At 37.6% G+C, this 25,104-nt stretch overlaps 1 protein-coding gene across 2 annotated transcripts in view; it reads right to left on the minus strand.

Moving 5' to 3' along the window:
* The window catches only part of LOC129765073 (calpain-11-like), a 255,570-nt gene that overhangs the window by 129,127 nt on the left and 101,339 nt on the right, over positions 1–25,104 (minus strand). The gene's annotated exons all lie outside the window — the stretch shown is intronic.

A 25,104-nucleotide genomic window follows, 5' to 3' on the forward strand; every position in this document is an offset into this window, starting at 1 on the left:
CGGAGGCTTCCATTTCAAACTCAAATCACATGACAACAGTTACAATTTGTTTTTCAGAGTTATTATTGGCTGCTTGTGGTAAAAGTAGTGATAAAGACCGTTTTTTTAAACAATTCGCGAAACAATATTCCGATCTGCAACTTCGTTTTTCTCGAGTTGATGTGAATGTTTTACATAGGACCTGTTCAAAAGTTACGCGAGAATTGTCGAATTGATTTGTTGTGACAATCATTTTTTGGATGAGCGTTTTACCTATTTTAACCTCAATACAATAATTTACTGAACGAGAAGCAGGAAGATGATATTATTTTCAAACATAGGTTTCCATATTACATTCCATTCGAGTCATCTGTTTACGGAACAGATAGACTCAATGCCAAAGGTTAACTTGAACTACTAACACAAAAGTTCACTGCCATTGTCAGGGGTACCCAACATGCCACTTACTAACTCTTTTTCACCTTGACTCTCCACAAACTTTAACCCAGACCCTAAGTGACAAGATCAACTTCCCATCCACGAAACAATATGACAGTGCCAGGCAGTCCCGGTGTCTCTGTGATTTCTGGTAATAAATAATTCGCTGCCGACTTTAGCATCCATTCATCCACCCATCCGGTTCGTGAGTGCTTGCATCACCTGAGTACCCCAAAGCTGCGCGGATGCGTGGAATTGAAAATGGAATAAAATAAAAAAGCAAAACGTTGGAAATACAACTCGGTGTGCGCTTTGTTCGATAAGTCGCGGCCGAAGCTTGCGAGCCAGACCCAATTCTACGACAGTTGTATAACTCTCAAATGTAACATCGCATTGTTTGTGCGGCTTGGTGCGAAGATTTAGGCTGTGAACAGTTGTGGAATAATGGCTATGTCTGAGCCGGTGGAGAAACATAGGTTTCCCCCTCGCCGTTGGGATGAAGCTTCGAGCTTAGATTTAAGTCAGATCGGTGGAGCAGCAGCGCAGCGATTTCTCATCCACGTCTATCGTTCGTTTGAAACACAACACAGCTGTCACTGCTGATTACAGTGATTCCCGGGGCGGAGCTAATTGTTTGAACGCTTCGGAACTGGGTTAATGGTACGGAAAGGCACTAAACGAGAGCGAAAAGGCTAAAATTGGGAGCAAGGCGAATTAGTGCTCTTTAATAGGAGGGTGTGATTTGAGAATGAATCTCATATCTGGAGAAAGAATGTCTTTGGAAAAGGTTGAGAAGTTTACCAAAAATGAAAATTTAACATTATAATACGAAATTATTCACAATGACAGACGCGGAATCCTCATGTAAAATACAATTTACAAGCCCTGTATTAATATTATTGAATCTACAACTAATGGCGCACTTGATTTATTTTAACACACCGTTAATGTCTTCGTATCACAACTAATACGAGTGAAAACACACAATTATTCAAAGTCCATTCAATGATACGGTTCCTTAAACGGCCTCAATATATTCCGAAACAGGAGTTTGCAGTAATACACTCCGTTGAAAGTGAAATCGTTCGGTCAGCGCGTGCTGGAATTTGGATGAATACTCTTAAGCGGCTCGGAATTTAATCATTATGCGCCTATGGCAGCGTCCAGATTAACCGGAATGGATAATTTTTTCGCTGGAGTGTGTGGCTCGTAAAACGTTCTTTGCAATCGCCGACTATATTCGCTCGTGTTCACATATTCCTCTGCTCCTATTCATTTTCTAGAAGCCAGTTGACACTGCTGTGAGATAAGTTTAGATAAGACTATATGAGCCCCTACATATGCAATGTATTGCTTCAATGGTTTACCTATGGCATGCACTTTCCACTGAGCTTCTATTTCAGAGAAATTTCGCTTGTGATAACAAAATAGAAAATAACAATTTAAATGTATAAAACAGTCTTCAAACTTGGGAATGTTTGTGGGATTGGAGGAATTTAAGTGTACTGCATAACAAATTTGACAAAGTAATCTTAAGCTAAAATTTTTGGTAATATGGTAAATATTTTTGGAACTACAAGTTTGTGATAATTTGTTGTTGTCTTTGTCTGCCTGTCACAAATATAATTCACGGTTGAGTCGGGACTAAATACATGTCACGTTTTTTGCCGCACGCGCTAGACAAAGACAAACAGCTGTGAATGGTTTTTAGATATTGTGTTCTGAACGGACTCATGTTCGTGCCATTACGCAAAGGCCACTCTGGATTGGTTGACCGCTCATAACATAATCTTTCAAACGTACCCCACTTGAGTCATACTGTAGGATCAAATAACTTAAAATTTTAACATAGTACTATGTCTTTGATTTCTATATAGGGCGGTCACTCTATGGAAAATGTAACGATTCATTAAGATTCATTAGACAGGAAATTTATCCAGAACTGCTGCTTGAAACACAAACAGAAAGTATAGTAGAAAATTAAACAATTTGACGATCAAAATGGGTATGGTATGGTTTTCACGTTTAAACATCAATACTCTATACTTCTTTCTAATAAACTATTTCGGTACGACTCATAGTTTTTGAGATATACATTATCATAGATTTCTCTTACTTTAATTGATACGCCCTTGAGTCAAAAAATTCTGATTTGCGATAGAAAACTCATATTTCTGCCAACACAAACGGAATACAAACATTCATTCGAATCAAAAATACTCATGTTATGTCATTTGTCGATTTCTTTTTGAATTGCTCTCTATTATCTCCAAAGTTCAAACTATTCGGGCTCAATTCACGTCTTCATCGTGTAGATCTTGGTACTACAGGGTGGGCCATTTGAAGTGGAAGCATCCGGCAACCCCATAACTTTTGACAGAGATGTCAGATTAACAAATGTCATACCGCGTTGGAAGCGTCATTTCAGTACAATTTTAACCATGGAACAATACACACCTAAACAACGCGCTGAAATTGTTCAGCTGTACATTCAAAATAACTTCTCAATTGTGTTAATCATAATGTCTGATGAGGCGCATTTCAACTTGAATGGAGGAGTGAATAAACAAAATTGTCGGTTTTATGCTACTGAAAGCCCTCAATTCATCGAAACGCAACCTCTTTACGACCAAAAAGTTACTGTGTGGTGTGGCATTTATGCCGATAAAGTCATCGGCCCGTACTTCTTTGAAAACGAAAATGGAGCAACGGTAACCGTGAATGGGGAGCGTTATCGGACACTGATAACCGATTTTTTATTACCATTTGTTCGTGAAAATGAATTGAACAATTATTGGTTCCAACAGGACGGCGCTACATGCCATACAGCGGCTGCCACGACCAAATTATTGCGCGAAATGTTCCCCGGAAGATTAATATCGAAAAACGGCGATTATGACTGGCTACCGAGATCACCTGATTTGACGCCTCCTGACTTTTTTTTATGGGGATATTTAAAATCCAAGGTATACACTGGTAAACCAAGGACCCTGGCTGCGCTGAAAGACAATATCCGACAAGAAATTGCTGCCATATCGGCCGAAACATTGGGCAAAGTGATGGAAAATGCCGAAAAAAGGGCACATTTTGCGGTCAAGGCCAGAGGCGGTCATTTACGAGATATCATAATCAAAAAGTAGTTAGAACAAATCTCCTTGGACCAAAATAAATGGATTTCAAAAAAAAAAATTTAAATTCCACTTCTTTACTTTGCTATTGCAAAAACAAATCCTTCCACTTTAAATGGCCCACCCTGTAACAATTTATGGTATTACTAGGTGTACACTGCCACGCTTTGCTGTGGCACATTGTGGTTGAATGATTGGGTTTTTTTTCCAATTTTTCATGTTGCAACAACGATCTTAGATGTGTTTGGTGGTTTTGTATATTGTATCATAGTTTGAGCTCAATCGGTTCAGAACTATTCGAGTTTTTGACGGGTTTTAATAGATAAATTTTAAATCATTTTGAAACACAATTTCAGCTAACGATTTTTTTTAACAATTGAAAAAAATGTCTCCATCACATAGAACACATATTCAATACTGAATAAAGGGTGTGTCACATCAAATTGCATCACGGAAAAAACGCTGTAGAAATTTAATTTTTAGGAATTATATCTTCAGCTTTCGCTTATAATCAGATAAGAGTGTATAGATCACGTTGGCCATGCTTCACTGTCAATTTTTCGTAAATTTGGAAAAATGTCGTCGAACTAAAAAGAGCGTCGTGAATTAATCCTGCGCACTCATTTCGAGAATCCGGAGTTGTCACATCGGGACATCGGTAAGATGCTGGGAATCGTCCAATCCACGGTCAGCAGAGTACTAAAACGATACTTCGAGAACCTAACCATCGACCGGAAGGTGAAGAACGGCAAAAATGGATGCTCCGTCAGTGAAGAAAATCACAAGCGCGTAGTTAAGCAGTTTAGACGTGATCCGAGAAGTTCGGTCCGGGATGTCGCCAATAAGCTGAATTTGTCAAGTTCATTCGTCCAGCGGACCAAGCAGCGGGAGGGCCTGCGTACATACAAGGTTCAGAAGGCTCCTAACAGCGACGAAAGGCAAAACATGGTGGGGAACACGCGAGCCCGGAAGCTGTACACCGAAATGCTGACGAAGCCGCATTGCCTGGTAATGGACGACGAAACCTACGTCAAAGCGGACTTTCGTCAGCTGCCGGGCCTGTTGTTCTTCTCCGCAGAGGACAAATTCAGCGTTCCGGAGGAGATTCGCAAGCAGAAACTATCCAAGTTTGCCAAAAAGTACATGGTGTGGCAAGCGATCTGCTCTTGCGGAAAGCGGAGCGCCCCCTTCGTGATGACCGGCACGGTAAACGGACAGGTTTACCTTAAGGAGTACCTACAGAAGCCCTTACTACCACTATTGAAGCAGTACGAGGGCCCGACCATCTTCTGGCCGGATCTCGCTTCGTGCCACTATTCAAAGGACGTGTTGGAGTGGTACGAAGCCAACGGGGTCAGCTTCGTGCCAAAGGAAATGAACCCGCCCAACGCGCCGGAGCTTCGCCCAATAGAGAAATATTGGGCGATTCTGAAGCAGGCCCTCCGGAAGAACCCAAAAGTTGTCAAATCGGAGGCGGGCTTCAAGAGAAAATGGATTTCTGTTCAAAAAAAACTACAACCTGACGTTGTACAGAACCTTATGGACGGGGTAAAGAGGAAGGTGCGAGCATACGGGCTTGGGCTCGAAGTATGAAGAAAAAGAAAATGCCAAAAGTTGTTTAATAGTTTTTATTTTACTGTCTAAAATTTTCAAAAGAATCGGTCTACTGGGTGAATTTCTACAGCGTTTTTTCCGTGATGCAATTTGATGTGACACACCCTTTAGTCTATTTTTTTATTAGAAGCTCAATTCAGAAGAGTATATGGTAATATGAAACATTATTTTTCTTAATTTTTTTTCTTTTTCTTTTACGCCGTAACAACATTCCTTGAAGTGGGTTGTGATAGTTCGGCTGAAAAGCAATTTTATTATTCAACATAATTGCCTTCGAGGGCGATACAGCGATTATAGCAATCTTGCAACTTTTCGATACCATTCTTACAGTACTCTTTCGGCTTTTCCAAAATAGGCCTCAATTTCGGTAATCGCTTCATCATTGGTCTTAAATTTCCTGTCAGCGAGCATTCTGTTCAGGTGTGCAAACATAAAATAGTCGCTGGGGGTCAAATCTGAAGAATACGGTAGATGCGGAACAATTCGAAGCCCAATTCATGCAATTTTGCCATCGTTTTCATTGATTTGTGATTTTTCCATTTTTTCACAATAACAAAAGTTGCTTCACTCTCAATGCTGTAACTCATGAACCAACCGACCGATTGCTGTCAAATTTTGAAACGTATCCATTGAATGATGGTGTTTTGTTATAGTCAAGTAGGTTTTTGCAAGAGGCGCCACCTTATGAACTTTTCAGCCGAACTGATGTATTGTGTCCAACAACAAGTTTATACAGGAATCGGTTTTTTTTTTCAGGCCTTCCATCTGATGTATCAAAAGGGAAAAAATACAGATTTTGATCAGTGAAAAAACCCAATTCAAATGTAATTACTACATACAATCACAGTCCTATGTCAGGATCCCGTCTGTGTCCCTACGAAACTTAATTCGTTCGTTTTATTCTTTTGCATGAAAAACTTTTTTTTTTTTGAATAATTAATACATTATTCAAAGTATTGGCCATCGCTGCGACTATTTTTTTCCTATATTTTCCGGATTCCATCGCGAAAGAAGCGTTCATCTTCTGAAGCCAAGAATGAATCTAGCCATTTTTTATATCGAAACTAGCTAACCCGGCAAACGTTGTCCTGCCATATAATTTATTTCTGGAGAATATTTTTGGTTAGCAAAAAATAACGAATAGATTTCAAGAGTGTTTGTATGTAATCGTTCAGATCCGTAAAATTGATCCAAATGATGATTTTCACTGCGAAACATACATATGCGTACCTCTTATTTCCGAATTTTCCCTTTTTATTTTAAATATCCTTCTTTTATATACAGGGTTTTCCATTTCGGGCTTCCGACAGTATACAGCCCTGCGCTGATAACCGTTTGACGTAGCTGTCAACCAAAGCGTCATATCGTTAGTTGAATGTCTGCCATTTTACAATATGGATCGTTTTAGCATCGCACAACGTGTTAATTTTGTTAAATTATACTATGAAAATGATGAAAAACCGGCAAATGTTTTTCGAGCATTACGGACGGATTTTGGTCGCCATGGACGGCCTACAGAGCACACAATCGCTAATATAGTGCGAAAATTCGAACAAACTGGATCCGTAGCGGATATTGTGGAACCTATGCATCATCGTAATGTGCGTTCGGCCGAAAATATTGATGCTGTTGCTGCCAGTGTGGAGGATGACCCGAATGTTTCGATTCCACGGCGTGCTCAGCAATTGGGCTTGTCAAACACATCATTCTGGCGAATTTTGCATTTGGACTTGCACCTACATCCATATAAAGTCCAACTGGTACAAAAATTAGAGCGTGGTGACCATGGAATGCGTCGGGCATGCGTCGATTGGGTGAACGAACAACAGCAGCAAAATGCTGAATTTTCGCATCAAATTTTCTTCAGCGATGAGGCACATTTCGAGCTTGGTGGCTATGTGAACACCCAAAATTTCCGTATATGGGGCTCAGAAAATTCACACGTGAATCCACACGTGCCAAAAGTGGCCCGTGTGGATTCTATGGCCGCATGTTAACCGATGGCCGCATGTTAACCGATTTTTTTTTGCCACAAATTGAAGATATGGATACGGATGACATGTGGTTTCAGCAGGACGGCGCCACGTGCCACACAACACGACCGAACATGGCCATATTGCGAACGAAATTAGAGGGACGCATAATTTCGCGTTTTGGTGATGCCAATTGGCCGTCCAGATCATGCGATTTGAGCCGGCTATACTTTTTTTGTGGGGTTATGCGAAACACCGTGTCTATGCCAACTCTCCGCAAACTCTTGAACATTTGAAAAACAACATTCGCGAAGTTATGACCGAGATACCGCCCCATATGTGCCGAAAAGTCATCGAAAATTACCTGTTCCGGATCAAGGTGTGCTAGGAAGCCCAAGGTGGACATTTGAATGATGTTGTAATTCACACATAATGGCATAAACCAAACTTTAATTTGAAATAAAAGTTTCATCGAAATTCGAATTCTATGTGTGTTTTATTTCAATTTACTATCGGAATTTAAAGTTGGAAAACCCTGTATAAAGAAACGCATAGTCATTTTTTTCTAATCATCTTATATATTTTTCAAAGTAATCTATCATTGTAATTTGGGTGAAGATAAACTTGCAAAATATACGAATGGAGCAGATCTGATCAGCCGTTCTCCTGTGATGATATTTTACACGTACATGGGAAAATCCTTCTTTTATATATAAAGAAGATTAGACTATTTTTGAAAAAATTAGACTATTTTTTGAAAGGTCCAAAGTTTTGTTTCTAGTGTTTTTTACAAAATCTAATAACACATAAACATTAATACCTTCAAAATTCTTGATAAAGGATGAAGTGCCGGACATTGTTTGAATTTTAAATGATTTTTTAAGTGACACTGAAACAACATTGTTTTAAAAATTGAAATTCATTTTTCTCAAAAACGTATTTTCTTAAATTCCAAAAAAAAATATGAATAGCTCTCACAATTTCCTACAAATACACTGGAAGATGGGCACTTTTATAGGGGAATATTTTATCTAACAACAACTTTCTCATGTTTTCTTTGAAAATAATACAACTAATCCTAATCCTTAACACAGCGGTATAGTGTATTGGACAAAGTTTGAAATCTCATTAAAATATGAACTTTTGTCGAAGACGTCAACTTTCTATCTTTTATAGTTTCTGAAATATATGGCATTTTTCATGGAGACTGTTTTACGCTGTTTTAAATTGTTGTGTGTGAATTCTCGCGTTTGACATGTTCTCGACTTGTTTCTAAATAGAAAAAAATTTCAGATCATGTAAAAAATATCAAAAAACAAAAATTTTTACGCATAAATTTTTGTGTAAAAATTATCTTGTTTCTTAATTGAAAAAAAAATGTTGCAGAACATTGTAACCCGCGACGCTGGTGAAAGCGCGCGAGCCAGTCGCTACCGGGGTTTTGCGCAGATTAGCGGTTGATTTAAGCGCCACTCCCGCGAGGGAGACCAACCACCGTGTTCTTAATTGTTGCCCGACTATTGAGACACCCAAAACCTTAGGGCGGGTTTGTCCTTCAATCTCGAAAACCCGGTTTGTTCCACGACTGTTTCCTGCGCTCTACAAAGACCCTATAATGTATACATGAAAATGTTACGAGTTAAACATTAATAGTATTTTTTAAAGAAAACATGGAAAAATGTTTGTTAGAAAAACTCTTTGTCTGAAAAATAGCTATTCAAATAATATTCTTGAGAATTTAGGAAAACATATTTTTGATAAAAATGAATTTTAATTTACAATTTTTTTTTCGATGAAAATTCTCATTAAAATTTTTTATGATTTTTTTTTTGAGAAAACATAAATAATTTCCTACATTTCATTCCATAGCTAGAATTTTGAAGATCTTTTTTGAAATTTTGAGTTTATTTTCAACTTTTTTTTAAATCCTTACTCAAAACCATAACACCTACGAAATGTTGTTTATATATATATATATATATATATATATATATATATATATATATATATATATATATATATATATATATATATATAGTAAATTATTCAAGTTTTCGTTAGAAATATAAAAAACCTTTCTAGAGAAAAAAATCATCTATATAAATAAAAATGGAAGACCAAATATGTTGGTAAGCGGGAAACCTGAGGAAGTTTTTGTTGTATTCGTCTCCTCCCGTAGATCAATACAGCGTTGAGAAAAATCGGAAAATTTTCGGAAAACTCTGAAGAAAGGTCGGAAATTCGGAAAATTCAATTCTTATATGTTTCACGATCACATCATGATAAGCGTTGTTAATCAATTCGATGTTTGCGCTATCGAAATGGATCTTTGTTTGAAAGTGGAAATGGATTTTTAGGCGAAATAACGCATTCTTATATCTTCCATCTATATAAATAAAAATGTAAGGCCAAATGTAAACGGAAAACTCGAAGAAGAGATGGTCCGATTTGACCCCCTTTTTATTTTCTCTTTCTGTAGATCAATGTTATAATGAGTAAAACTATTTAAAAAAAAATATTTTGAGCGAGACTAAGTTCGCCGGGTCAGCTAGTCTATATAAATTAAAATGCTTTGGTGTCCGTTCCTCACGATTTAACTCAAGAACGGAGCATTTAAACGGAATTTAAACAGTCAGTATCAAGTTTGATGCGTCTTAATCTGCGTTAGGTTTATATGTAAAAAATGAAATTATCTACGGCGAGTATAGATCACGTAAATAAAAATATTTTTTTTGGGAACTTGAGTGTTCGAAATGATTTGAATCAAAATATCAATTGTGGATGGGACAAAGTTCGCCGGGTCATCTAGTTGAAAAAAACAAATATTTTGAAAATTAAAATACATTTTCCTCAAAAATTCCATCCTGGATTCCTCGAGTCGAGAAAGACGCACCACGCTAGATATGAGGTACAGACTAGGGGGGCGTTGCTGATTAAGGGTCAGCTGCATCCCAATAGGAAGTATCCCGTGTCGGGCACACGTACAGAGCATTGGAGACAGCAACATCCGAATTACGAAAACACTTGTAATACTAACCTCGAGCCAACCGCGAGTAATCGGTTACATATCACTAACATAGATAATAAGAAAAAAAAATTGTCAAAGAATTGAACTCCCGGCCCCGTGAGGCTAACGCCATATGAGCCTTGATAAAAATATATATTTTGGAAAAAAAATGTATTTTCCAATTCTGAAAAAATAGATATAAATAGCCCTTACAATTTCCAACAAGTCATCCATACATCGGAAGATAAGCACTTCACAGGGAAAGAGTTTTTCCAACAACAACTTCTTCAAGTTTTCTCTGAAAAAATACTTTTAATTTTCAACTCGTAACGTTTTTTTATATTTTTTTCAACGAGAAAATAAATTACTCTGATTAATCTGATATCATAGTTTTGTTAGGTATGTATTACTTAACAATCAAAAAATATATTGGTCAATTGGACTGTCTCCTGAATAGCCGCAACCGGGTTGTTGAACCCTTGCAGTCAAAACCTTGTAACCTGGTGGGAGTTTTACAAGTTTTTCTAGTGGACCGATTTCAACCAATGACTGTTTTACGCAATCTTGGGTATATTTCCTGTCATCGTACGTAGGATTTATTCAAAATATTGATTTTTGACGAAATGGCGACATTTTTTGTAAAAAAATTGCTTTTTTGCCTCAAAAATCGGGACAAAAACATTCACCAAAATTTTATTTTTTTAAATATCAAAAAAATTCCTACGTACGATGACAGGAAATTTAGTGGAGAAACTGGGAGAAACTATTTCATCAAAATCGAATGGATCATTCCGGAGGTAGAACTCTCACCAGTTTGCAAAACTTGGTTTCGAGAAAAACGCGATTTAAATTTTGGATCCGCGCTTCTGACGCAATGTCTTAGGTCTACTAATTGCGTTGTAACTTTAGAACGGAGCATCGGACAAACCTGGGACAAAAACTACAGCATAGTAGTCATCCCAGAGAATATTTTAAGTTAGAAATATTTTTTTTTAATTTTTTCAAATTCCCATAGCGTACTACCCACTTAAGTGGAGCCCCAGAAGTTATCTTTTTTTTTTGCCGGAAACCATTAATTAAGGTGTGCGGTTCGTGTTTATTTTTTTCCTATCCTAATGACTACCCGCATAATACATTATCGACCAACGAAAGCTTTAAATCATTCCACTCGCTGTTCTGTCCGCTATTGACGACTGTGACCACCACTAAAGCGCATCCCATCAACACCTCCTCCATTCCGTATTCGAAATTCTGACAGAAGACAGCCATAAGCTTCCTCCCAAATCCGATCGCGGAACACCGAATTTGGCAGACGGAGAAGCGTTTGCAATAAATTATAAACACTAATGGTTATTGTTCTGTTGGTAGGATTTGTCCGATTCGATTATGGTTGGCTAAGCGCGTCTGAAATAATAATAACAAACAGATAGAGAGAAAAACGGCGAAACAAAACAAAAAAAAACAGATTTGGCTGGACGGATGTACTTTCGATTTCATTACGAAACCACGAACGGAAACCACTGCTGATGTGCTTCAGCTTAAGTAGCCATTTACGACTATCGCGGCACTATGATCTATCAAATGAATAATTTAGGGTTTATCAACCTCATAAATTAAACGCGTGTATGCATGGCTTCTGATTTCACGATAAATCCTGCTCGTCTCTGGAACAGAACAATTACACGACGTGGCATCGCCGGGGAATTGTCTAGCGCTCGACCATCCGACCAGTTTGGACCTGGTGTGCGTGTTAATCCGTTGCACCTTGATGATCTTTTACGATGTAATTACCGCGGTGCAACAACGCGACGGTGTAAATTACTTTTTTTCCTGTGCATTTTATGCTCTATCCAGCTGAGCAATCAGAAAAAAACGGAAGAGCTTTTGAATGTCACCAGGAATAGTATGATTGTTTTTCTTCTACAATTTAAGATTGAACTTAAAGAAAAAGGCAAATAAAATATATTAATATCATGGTTATTACGACAAAAAGTCCTGTAGCTGTGATGTTTGTGTGAACTGTGCTGATTATGATAATTCGAAGCAACACAACAAACAAAACTGTTCACAAACACAGTAAACTTTCCCCTTCATTGTAAATATCCCCCACATCGCCAGATTCCACCTGCATCCCGAATTTCCTTATTGCCTGCACACGATCCCGATGACGACGATGAGGAGAAATCATGCAAATTACGCCACGAGAGTGAAATTTGAGCAAAAGTCTTCAACTTATTCCGATTAGCCGCGGACCGGAGGAAGGGATCCGGGAACCCGTTTAATGCTATGCAAAGAAAAAAAAATACAACCGTCGACAAGAGTCTTTGAAAACTGTATCATTCTGTCATGTTCGTATCCGCCTCTCTCGGAGCTCTGTATGCTTACTTTTTATAGCGCACTTTGGTCTGATGCGATTGCGCGACGCTTTCCGCCGTTGCGGTGAGGCGCCGCAGCTTCTTTGTAAATAAGACATAAATCGAAGGGAAAATTAATGAATGCTAGGTCTCGCACTTGTGGCTCGTGAACCTATCGGTGATATCGAGCGGAAGAACGGGAAAGAAAGTGGTTTAGCCGGTGTGCAAATATCCATCCGAGCCCGGTTTGCAAAGATGACGAAACTATGATTGGATGTCACAAGACGGAGTTCCTACGGGTTCACCGAACGCTTCGTCCGCTCAACGCTTTCAGCGAAATTGTGAGTCGATTAGTGATTAGAAGCGCAACCACGTCTGCTTCATTTTTACTAAAGAAGCGTGTGAAAGCGCTAGCGTGGAAAGCTTTGCCGGTCTGGTGATGACCTGGGTTTTGATAACGGATAGAATGAAACGAAGCAAAAGATTTAGTTTATTTTATTGTATCGCCATTGGTTTTCTCTTTCACGATCAGCAGCGGAAAAACTGTGTTCAAGGTTCGTGAAGAAATGTCGGAGATTTTCGCTCGATGTTACGAAGTGGTTCCCCTTGATCATATAAATATAAAGGCAGCTTCGTTACGAACAAGCTTCTTAGGCCGAACAAAGTTGTTGTACTCATTATGGTTCAACTGGATGATTATGTATTTATAAGTGTTCACTGAATCTGAACGAGTTCTAACATAAATTAGAGCTGCTTAGTGATATGTATTCTATCAATCAGACCAAAACGAATGTTTTTCTGGACGATCTAAAAAATTGGGTTTCATAACTGTGTTGAATAATTGTAAATTCAGTTCCCAACTCATTCCATTCCAGAGCTAGAACACGTTTCAGTTCAAATCGGGACACACAGATCTGTTCAAAAAAAATCGCGAAGCTTACAATTCCCGCGAGATACGCATATTCAATTTTAGTTTTTTTTATTGCGTTATGTTGGTACTGATGTTTCTCACTCAAGGAAACCAAATCAAAATTTGATGAATTTTCATTCAGTTGATTTGGTTGACATTGTGCTGGCGTTTTGGATCTAGTGTCAAAACAATTTCATTTCGCAAAATGGCACGAATCGATCAATGTACGCTTATTTTGATTATTCAAAAGTACTGTTCCAAGGGAATATCCTGCAGAAATATTGCAAAACTTGTGAGTCTGCAGTGTAACAGGTTATCAGGAAGTTTGAAGAGCACCATACTCTTGAAAATTTGCCAAGATACAGAACCAGAAGAGGTACTCCCAATCTACAAATCGAGAAGAAATGTGTGGAGCTTTTGCTGTCCGATAAAGTTGACTCTGTCCAAAATATCAAACGCAGGAACAACATCAGAACCTACAAGAAACAGAAGACTCCGAAATGGACTGCGGAATAGCAAAGGTTTGATGCCGGAGGTTGGATCCGATACTCAACAAGCGAAGATACTGTTGCATTTTGGTGGATGATGAAACTTATTGTAAACTGGACACAACAGCACTCTCGGAGCCACAATTTTTCAAGGCTATTGTTGGCAAGGAAGTACCAGATACTAAATGATCGATTAGAATGGACAAGTTTTACAAGAAGGTGGTTGTATGGAAAATTTTTGATCTTGTGGAGAAAAAAATTGCCATATTTCGCAACAGGAACCATAAACGCTGAGAGTTATCGAAATGAGTGCATTCAAAAACGTCTTGTTGTTATGTATCGTCAATACAGAACCTCACCGATGTTCTGGCAGACCTTGCATCCGCTCTCTACAACCAAACTAGCGTTGGCAGAAAAAAAACATCTTCGGCAGAAAAAATGCCATTTCGTCTTCTGAAAGGTGAAATGAACAAATAAAATCATTCAAAAGCAAAGCATCTCTTTCTCTTGGATTTGAGATTGTACCAAAAAAAAAAGCCCTGACGATGTCAACGGGGGTCGAACCAAGGCCAGATGGAATGCAAGACTGCTTAACATAGAGGTGGGCAAAATTGTTCATTCAGCGAGCGGCTCAGAGCCGCTCTTTCATTGAAATAAGCCAGCTCATTTGAGCTTTTTCGAAAAGCGGCTCTCTTTTGAACCGCGGTTCTTTTCTGAGCCGAGACTCTTTCAAAAAGCGGCTACTTTTTGACTCTCGACTCTTTTTTGAGCCGAGGCTCTTTTTTTAACCGCGGCTCTTTTTTGAACCGTGGTTCATTTGTAAAGAACCGTGGATCGTACGTTCGTTCTGACGAACCGACTCAAATTTTAATTCAAAACTTTAATACCTACAAAATTTTGGACAAAGGATGAAATGTAGGAAATATTAGGTGGGGAAAAAGAAATCCATTATTTTTGGGTTATAGTCAAATCCGTTTTTAATATGCTTCGGATTGTCCGATTTGCATGCAAATATGCACCTTTTTTTTTGGTAAATTTGTCCATTCTAAAGGTAGCTTCATAATGTCTCTATCATTGAGGTCTTGGTCGTTATTGGCAAAAAACTCTAGCAATAGATTTTTACAATCTTCTCTTGATCTCAATTTCTTATCACTCTGGAAATTTTGCAATGCGAGAAAAAGGTGGTAATCACTTGTTTCCTGGTCTGGACTATATGGTGGATGCACTAAAACATCCCAATCTATTTCTCGGAATTTTGTGACCTTGCGTTGTTCTGATGGAATACAACACCTCCTCTATTGCCCAATTCTGGACGTTTCTGATCAACCGCTAGCGTCAAACGGTCTATTTGTTGACAGTAGAAATCTTAATTTAGTATATTGCACTAAAAAAAAATAAATATTTATTTTTTTTTAAATTAAGAAAAAAAACCAAAGAAAAATTAAAATAAATTAAATTACACGTATTTTACTGTTGCAGTATCAACACCATAAACACCAATCACAATTTCAGCGGCCAGGCTTGCTTTTTCGCATTTATAAAAAAAAATTAAGAAAAAAAAACAAAAAAAAATTTAAAATAAATTAAATTACACGTATTTTACTGTTGCAGTATCGACACCATAAACACCAATCACAAGTTCAGCGGCCTGGCTTGCATTTTCGCATTTATAAAAGAAAAAGTGTAAAATGTACCGAATTTTCTCTTCTTTTTTTTCTTTTTACACGCTGTAACTCACAACTGAATGAAACAACCAAAAAACCGCAAAAGATTTTTTTTAGTGTCAAATGTCGAGCTTAAACTTGAAGTTGTATGATCGATATTACACGAGATATTGATCACTAAAGCCAGCTACCGAGAAAATAATGGATAACTTTTTCCCCAACCTAATATTTTAAATTTTCATAAAAAATTCTATTTTTTTTTTTTTAAATGTCGCTGAATAAAAAATTATTTCAAAAATTTAAATTTATTTTTCACAAAAACGTAGTTTTTAAAATTCTGAAAAAATATATGACTAGCCCTTACAATAAAGTGCACCCGTGGCCGAGTGGTTAGCGTCTCACATTATCATGCCGGGTGTTCGGGTTCGATTCCCGTTCTGGCCGGGGGATTTTTCGTCAAAGAAATTTCCTTCGACTTGCACTGTGGTCATGCGTATTCAAGAGCTTGCCCCTCGGAATACATTCAAGGCGTGTTATTTGGCTTAAGAAAGTATTAATAAATGACGCTAGCTAATGCATACGTTGAGACGGCAAAAGTTCCACAAGGGAACGTTAACGCCATTCAAGAAGAAGAAGCCCTTACAATTTCCAACAAGTCGTCCTTACATTGTAAGATGAACACTTCTACAGGTAACAACGACTTTTTCATGTTTTCTTTGAAAAAAACAATTAATCATAATTTTATTCAAAGTCAAGATAGCGATATAATGTATTCGACAAAGTTTTAGCTTATATTAAAATATGAACTTCCGTCGCAGAAGTCATCTTTCTATCTTTTATGGTTCGGGAATACATGGCATTTTTGTATAGAGACCCCTGAAAAAAATTATGTTTTACTCGTAAAATTTGTGTGTGCTAATTCTAGCGTTTGACATGTTTCTAAATAAATAAAGCTAGCAGAGCATGTAACTCAAAACTCAAAATTTCAAAAAATTTCTCATGCAAAATTTACAAAATTTACACGCACACGCAACAAATTTTAATAACTTCTTCAAAAGTGAACCGATTTTTATTTTTGAAAAACGAAACTAAAGCTTATTTAGGACATTTTCGATGTGACCACCCCTTTTTTAGACAACGCGTTGTAAACGGTGAACAAAATTCTTCATGCATAACTCTAACATTACGACTTCGATGCTGTTGAAAATCCGAGTTATTTCTTCTTTAGGTTTCTCCAAATTTTGTGGCTTATTAACATAGCAACGGTCCTTCACGTACCCCCAGAGGAAGTAATCGACGACCAGAAATGTTGATATTCTTAACATAAGAGGACAAAGTTTCATTAAGACTTCGGTTGCTCGAGTAATAAGATTGCACTAAAAATACACGTTCATGTAAATTGTACATCTTGACACTAATAACCATCCGATCAGACTGAACGAGTAGCCGAATATTATTGTCTCGAAGTGGGGAACGCAGTGTTACCATCGACGGAGCGAAAAAAATTTTTTTAAGGAGTTATTCGATTTTTTGCGTGAGCGTTCAATCTGAGAGACCCTGTATTAGACCAACAAAATTTTAGTCAAAAAATAATATGTAGAAAATTAATTACATTTTCGTTGAAGCAAATCAAACTAATTTTAGAAAAAAAATACTGAAAAAAAATATATTTCGAAAATTTAAACTCAATTTTCTCAAAAACATGTTTTTTTAATTCTGAAAAAAATATATATGAATAGCCCATACAATTTCCAACAAGTCACCCATACATCGAAAGATGGGCACATTCATAGGGGGGAAAGTTTTTCTAACAATAACTTGTTGATGTATTTCTTTAAAAAAGTATAATTAATAATTAATTTTTAACATTTTTATGTATACATTCTCGCGACTTACATGTTCCGCTAACTTTTTTCTATTTTAAAACATGTCAAGAACATCAAACGCGAGAATTTACACACAAATGTTACGAGTAGAACACAAATTTTTCAGGAAATGTCATGTATCCCAGAAACTATGAAAGATGTAAAGTTGACGTCTTCGACGAAAGTTAAAATTTGTCGAATACATTATATCGCTATGTTGATTTCAATCAAAATTATGATTAGATGTATTTTTTTCAAAAAAAAAAAATATTGAAAAGTTGTTATTGGAAAAACTTTTTCATTGTAAAAGTGTCCATCTTCTGATGTATGGAAATTCTAAGGGAATTTTTCATATTTAAATAAAGAATTTCTAAAATTTGAAAAAAATACGTTTTTGAGAAAAATGAGTTAATTTTTTATATAACTATTTTATCAGTAAAATATTAAAAAAAAATTCTGATGATTTTTTATGAAAATTTTCTACATTCCATCCTTTGACCTTAATTTTGTAGGTATCAAAGTTTTTGAGTTATATTTTTTTTGTAAAAAATCAAGAAATTTTTTATGGTCCTTTCCAAAAAGTAGTCTAATCTTTTTTTAATATTTCAAGTATGCAAAGTTGCTCAAATGACCCATGTCTCTACACCTACAACGTTTCACTGCTACCTGAAATTCGTCTATCATCCTTTCGACATTTTTTATACAAATTAGGTGATATAGGCATGATGTGCAATTGGAGTATGGATTTTATATTTATTTTGAAATGAGAAAAACCTCATCTTCAAACACCAAAAATTGTACAAAACGGTTCAAGGAGAATCATGAATCGGTAGACGACGATCCACGACCAACTGGAACTGCCTGAAGTAAGCAGTAACCAAGATTGAACTGCGTGCGACAACCAAGGCTGCTTCCACTTTTGGAAACATCGTTGGAATCAATGTTTTGAGTTAGAAAGGTAATTGTGAATGCTTAGATTTTATTTAACAACTCTCGGAATTGAACATCCATGTCTCGTATGCATAGGATGTTTGGTAGCTTATAGAGAAGCTTTCAGGGTGTGATGGAGGATTATGTTTGATGAAAAATCCCTAGAATCGTGGAATGATGCAATTTTAGTCATTAGAGAGTCATCAAACTTAAACTATACTCCCACACCCCTCACCATGGATCTTTATCTAGAAGATAAGGAAAGCCGTAATAATAGGTCTTTTGCATTAAATTTAATAAAACTACGACCAGTAGAACTCATTCGAGGTGAAATGAACAAAAATTAGAAAACACACAGAAGGAAGCCGAATGATTGCAAAAAGAAGTTGTTTCGTTAAACTCGCAATAGTTTCGAAACATTGATCCAATTCAAAATGAAAAATACTCTTTTTGTACTAGTGTTTATGTATCTTTCGAAATAACTTTAAACTGTTTTGAAAATCCAATTTCTGATCTTTAACGACAGTTTAACGGAAGATATCGACAGACGGTCATAAATTTCATTGTTTTAGCTAATACAATGTTTTAAGAATTACTACTACAGAACTAGTAGAAAATTTTATTACCATCCTAAATCTGGGATTTTTCTGAGAAGTTACTGGAAAATCAAAGAATATCAGGGATCATATAGCTCAAAAACTATTCTCAAAGAAAACCATAGAAATCCCAAAGTTGTACAAATATTTGTGAAAATACAAAAATATGCTTGAAAAAATCATCGAAGTCAAGATTGATCAGCGGTTGATACATGTCGCCAAATGGCCGTGAAAGCACTATAAATGTTGTGCTCGCCCTGGCCAACCTCAGTTTCTACAGTCAACTCTCCTCAACTCGATATCCGAGGGACCATCGAGTTTTGGGGAGAAGAATGCTTGTAAACCTATCAAAGGTTCCATGAAATCCATCGAGTTAGGGCAGATATCGAGATACAGAACATTAGGGAGAGTTGACTATATTTTGTTGCTACCGTGTTGAACGGACGTGTAAAATGTTTCGCCTCAGAATCAATGTTACCTCATTTTCATCTATACTAAAGTCTGCTTCATTTAATATTGGAACAAATTCTTTTGCTCATTGTGGCGCTCCTAGTGGACGGATTTGGAAACTTTTTTCACCCACGTGTCGGGAAATTCATTACCCTTCACCATGTATTTATGTCATAACACCAAACGATAGCATTTTGTAAACAACCGCCATGGAAGCCGAACGGAGAGATAAAATTGTGCACAGTTTTCTTGAAAATCCATTGTTGTCGGCATCTAAGCTAGCTAAACAGCTTAAAATGCCCAGAAATACCGTATGGCGTGTTATCAAGCAGTACTAGGAAACATTGACGACGGCTCGGAAGCCGCATTCGAAGCGTCGGAGTGGAACTGTCGACCGGAAACTGCGTGGGAAAGTCATCAAGGCCGTCAAGAGGAATCCCAATCTTTCAGACCGCGATTTGGCCAATAAGTTCCAGGCCGCTCACAGTACGGTGCGACGAATTCGTCTCCGGGAAGGAATAAGGTCATTCCGAGCCAGCAAACAGCCAAATCGGACGCTGAAGCAGAACAATGTGGCCAGAATCCGTGCTCGAAAGCTGTACGACCAAGTGCTGACCAAGTTCGACGGATGTATTCTGATGGACGATGAGACCTACGCGAAGGCGGACTTTGGGCAAATCCCAGGTCAAAAATTTTATTTGGCGACGGCTCGGGGGGATGTACCTGCAAAATTTAAGTTCGTGTTTGCGGATAAATTCGCCCGCAAGTACATGATTTGGCAGGGGATATGCAGTTGTGGACAGAAAACCAAAGTCTTTCTCACTGACAAGACAATGACATCAGAAGTCTACAAAAAAGAGTGCCTACAGAAACGGATTCTGCCGTTTATTCGTGCCCACGACCGTCCAGTAATGTTTTGGCCGGACCTCGCAAGCTGCAATTACAGCAAAACGGTTATGGAATGGTACGCAACGAACGGGGTCAGCGTAATACCGAAGGACCTCAACCCCCCAAACTGCCCCCAGTTCCGGCCGATAGAGAAATACTGGGCAATCAAGAAGCGGAGGCTTAAGGCAAAGGGAAAACTTGTTAGGAACATGACTCAAATGAAGAACTGGTGGAATCAAATCGCCAAAACGGTGGACGAAAAGAGTGTGCGCCGCCTAATGTGCCGTATCACGGGAAAAGTACGAGAATTTCTTCGAAACAGCAATGAACTACATTTGTATGAAAAACAAATTATGAATTCGTTAATAAATGACTGAACTACACGCAATTGTTTGTGTTCCAATATTAAATGAAGCAGACTTTAGAAGGTTTAAAATAATTTTCATCTGTGCTTTTTCTTAAAAAAAAATGCACAATTTTGAATGGTTTTGTTGCATGGAAAAATCTGTTTCATTAGGCTAATGAAAGTCAGGTAAAAAAAATCTTCAAGCCTCCAATTGCTCATTTGTTAAATACACGCTTGTTAAACATGCGAGTGCATATTATCAGTCAATGGAAGTTCCTAGCTGCCCCACGCCGTTTAGTACAACGTTTAGATCTCAAGTTTGCGTTATTTTGTTCGCGAGGACAAGAATTAATCATGTATCACCCATCTTTAACTGTCTCTACAAAACCGCGTAAATCTATCGGTTCCTTCCAGGGCCACCAAAACATTCGACTAAAGAGATATTTTAGAAATGTCGATGCATTCTGAATTTTGGAAAATGAACCAAACACTTGGCCTTGAGAAAGACCATATCTAGAGCGTCGTTTCCGCCGCCATCTGGTCGCTAGAAGAATGACCGATAAATCTTGAATGAGTTATTGGTGAATTTTTCCGATCAGTCAATTAATTTACGTGAACTCGAGCATTGTTTCCGGGATAAAAGTGGTCTCAAAATGCAGCGCATTTCAAAACGGATGCGAAAAAGGTATTTTTCAACGACGGAAACTGAAAGCGCTTGCTGTCGACGCCACCACCCCACCACACACCCAGATTTTCTGTTGTCGTTCTGAGTGTCATTTGGAAAATTCGCTGTAATTGTCGTTTTATTATTTCGCGAAATGAAAGTGAAACTTCGTAGTCCTACGTCAACAATATGGTCGTGTCTGGGACACAGCTCTTCTTTTTTTGCGACCCGCGATACCATTACTAAAACGTGTTTGTGGCACTTCTGGATAAAGGTTGAATACCGCTGCCCTATTAAGGCACCCATTATTATCACAGGAAAAATCTAAAAAATATTATTTCTCTTTCGCGGTAAAATATACGTAGAGAACTGTAACTTGCGCTTCGAAATGACATTAATTACCATATGTGAATGATGATCTCATAGTTTGATATTACAGCGTTTATAATTTATCATTCATGCAAAGCCAGCATTGTCTTTATTTTATCTCATGCAGAGGTAACTCTAGTGGAGGATTGGCTATATACGTCAGAAACGATATAACATGTACTGTTCTAAGTAATACGCACTTAGGATGTTACCGTATTAATATTGAGCTTGTCTTGAGTGGACGGAATTATAATATTCATGGATTCTATCGACCCCCATCATATGAAATTAACAGCTTCTTAAACACTTTGGAAAACCTTTTAGATTCTATTGATGAGACTCGTTCATATTTCCTTGTTGTTGATGTCAATATTCCTATTAATCATCAAAACAACAATGTGGTCAGGAAATATAGATCATTATTGGAATCTTTTGGGTTTGCATGTTTAAATACCTTTCCTACCAGACCAATAAGATCGAACATTCTTGATCATGTTATTTGCAAAATTGAAGATATTCCGTGATCAAGGAATGACACCATTCATATTGATGTGAGTGATCACTGTATACTTATACTGTCTGTCAAATTGCATGGCGATACGCAAAAAGTGATCCTCACCAAAACTGTCATCAACCGCAGGAAGCTGGATATGGACTTCAAAAGTTTTTTCAGCAATCTTGAGCCAATTCAGAATGTTGATTCCTGCTTTTCCTGTATTATACCTACTTATAATTCGCTGTTAACTAAACACTCAAAACTCATTAGGAAGCAGGTTAACACTAAAAGGGTTTCTTGTCCGTGGATGACGTTCAATCTTCGGTCGTTGATAATAATGAAGAATAACTACGTTGAGTGAGTGAAAAGAAATCCAAACGATACTCATCTTCGAGATCTTTTGAAACACATATCCAACAAAGTAAGTTCATTGAAAAAAGATATTAAATATCCTATTATGATAATCTTTTGAATAGCACCTCTCACCTAAAGCAGAATCAATAACGCTGGTTAAGGATGGCGTAAAATACACCGACAATCAGGAAACATGCGATATATTCAACGATTTTTTTGCTAACGTAGGACAAAAATTAGCTGATTCAATTCACATCGATCCTTCTGTGAACCCTCGTTAAAACATACAACGGGTTCCAGAAACGATTTATTTGGCTCCAGCTTCGAAAAATGAAGTTATTCTATTCATAAACGACCTAGAACGGACTAAAAGTTGCGGTTTCGACAATATTTCCGAAGCGGCCCTAATCGCTTCAGACATCATTATAGAGACGCTTGGAGAATGCTTCGCTCCATTTTTCCATATTTCATTGAAGCACACTTGCGCATTGTCGTCAAGATCCAAAAGTGTATCACCCTTGTCGAAAATCGAACACTTCTCTAATTACATTATGTTGTTACCGAGTCTACATTTTTTTTACGTACATCAATTTTGTTATTTTTGTGCGAGTGAAACAAATCTCGAGTTTCCATTCGGTTCGTGGCAGTTCAACACACACGGGACATTTTTTGATTACTCGGCGCATAATTATTTATCGGCAGATATAGCGGGGTAACTCCAAGCGCCTCCCCAGAAATTCGAAGGTAGAAGAATTAGTTTGTAGAATTAATTTCGGAAAAATAAAAGAGTCGAGAGTTGCACGCTAAAACGATTGGTCGAGTGTTAGTTGAATGAAAGAAAGCCAAGACCGTTCAGGCAACGCTACATTTCAACTGACATTCTCAAAAGTAACTTCATTGTTTTCTCACAGAATTGTCGGAAGCCTTCAATCAAATTTTGGAAACAGGTTACTACCCGGATTTTCTAAAAACTGCTAGGGTTGTTCCTATTTACAAATCGGGAGACGCATGTGATCCTAGCAATTATCGGCCAATTTCAACGTTGTCAATTTTCAATAAAATACTGGAAAAAATACTAATTAAAAGAATCACATCTCTTCTTGACAAACATAAAATATTGTATGACTTGCAGTATGGTTTTCGAAAAGGGTGTAGTACATCCACCGCAACTGCTGAATTGTTGGATGTATTGTACCCTACTCTGCAACTATTTGCAGACAGTTCCCATAACATTCTCCCAATAGTTAGCCTTTGCGACATGCAATCAATTATGTTTATTCACGACACCCTTCATAACAACAACATCCATCATTCTATCCAGATACCTTCCACTAGCCATAGTTATCCGACCAGAAATTCTAACAATTTGAAATTATTGAGAGCACACACACAGTTTGGTCAAAAGAGGATTTCAATCGTTGGTCCAAAAAATTATAACGCATTGCCTACTGAACTGAAACGAATTAGCAATCGCAGGATATTCAAAATCAAACTAAAAAGTTTCTGAAGGAAAATCTACATGACATCCTTGGTTGAGTAACATTAGTATGATCTACCTGAAACCATAACTAGTTAACAACATAAACGTAAATGTAAATTTGTAACGGTTCTATGTGTTTTATACCAGTGAGTCCCTTAAAAGGATTTTTTTTCCACTGGGACTTCACACCCCTTTCAAATAAATGACTTTAGCTGTCACACACATATTTTTTCAATTTTTAGTTTTCTTTCCTCAGCTCATTTTTATTAGTTTATTACCATTTTTTGTTACATATTATTGTTTTGCTGCACAGTTCGAGCTGAGATAGTTACGTCCACTACCAGGGGGCTCATTCGAGCTCTTTGGTGTGGGGGATAGCGGATGGTGAAAAAAAAAGAAATCATTTGAGTTGTGCTCATCATATTTTTAATCACAGAATCCAACATTCCATCCAAGAAAATAAAAGTCAACCTTCCTGGGCGAAAATTTTCACGACAGTGGCCCGCATAGATATGGTTGCGAGGCGAGCTTTTAATCGCATTTTCACATTCCACCGAACATATTTCCCGCATACCTACGTAGAAGGAGAAAATATACACACGCACTGAAACAATCATCGCTTATAATGATGTGCGAAGTCAGTACAAATCGTCCGCCGCACAAAAGCGCATTGTTCTCGCAGAAAAATGGACGCAGATTCACCGGATTCAGCGGATGCCTATCTTCCTACCACCGGTCGTTATTGTTGCCTCACTTCCCGAGTCAGGTGATTTGTGTGCCATTTTCACTCTCTTTCTGCTCTCGTCATGCCACCGAATGCACTTTCCACCACGGCTCAACTGACAATTGCAATTGCAGGAGAGCTCTTCCCACTTTAATGGATTAGACACCGGGTTGTATACAGGTGGGTTGAGGAGAAAAAGAAAAAAGAAAGCTCTCCCGGTATCTGGAGTGTGTGTACAAATGCAGCATCGCACCAAAGTATGTAAGCATTTTGTTTTCCTCGTGCCAAAGACGAGCTGTGTGCACTTGCTTTGCTCTGATGGTTCTTTTTCCGTGGCGAGCTGACGATCACACGGCGAAATTGTTTGTTCACTCGCTCTTGTCAGAT

The sequence above is a fragment of the Toxorhynchites rutilus genome, chromosome 2 (assembly GCF_029784135.1).
Source record: "Toxorhynchites rutilus septentrionalis strain SRP chromosome 2, ASM2978413v1, whole genome shotgun sequence".
Classification (NCBI taxonomy): domain Eukaryota; kingdom Metazoa; phylum Arthropoda; class Insecta; order Diptera; family Culicidae; genus Toxorhynchites; species Toxorhynchites rutilus.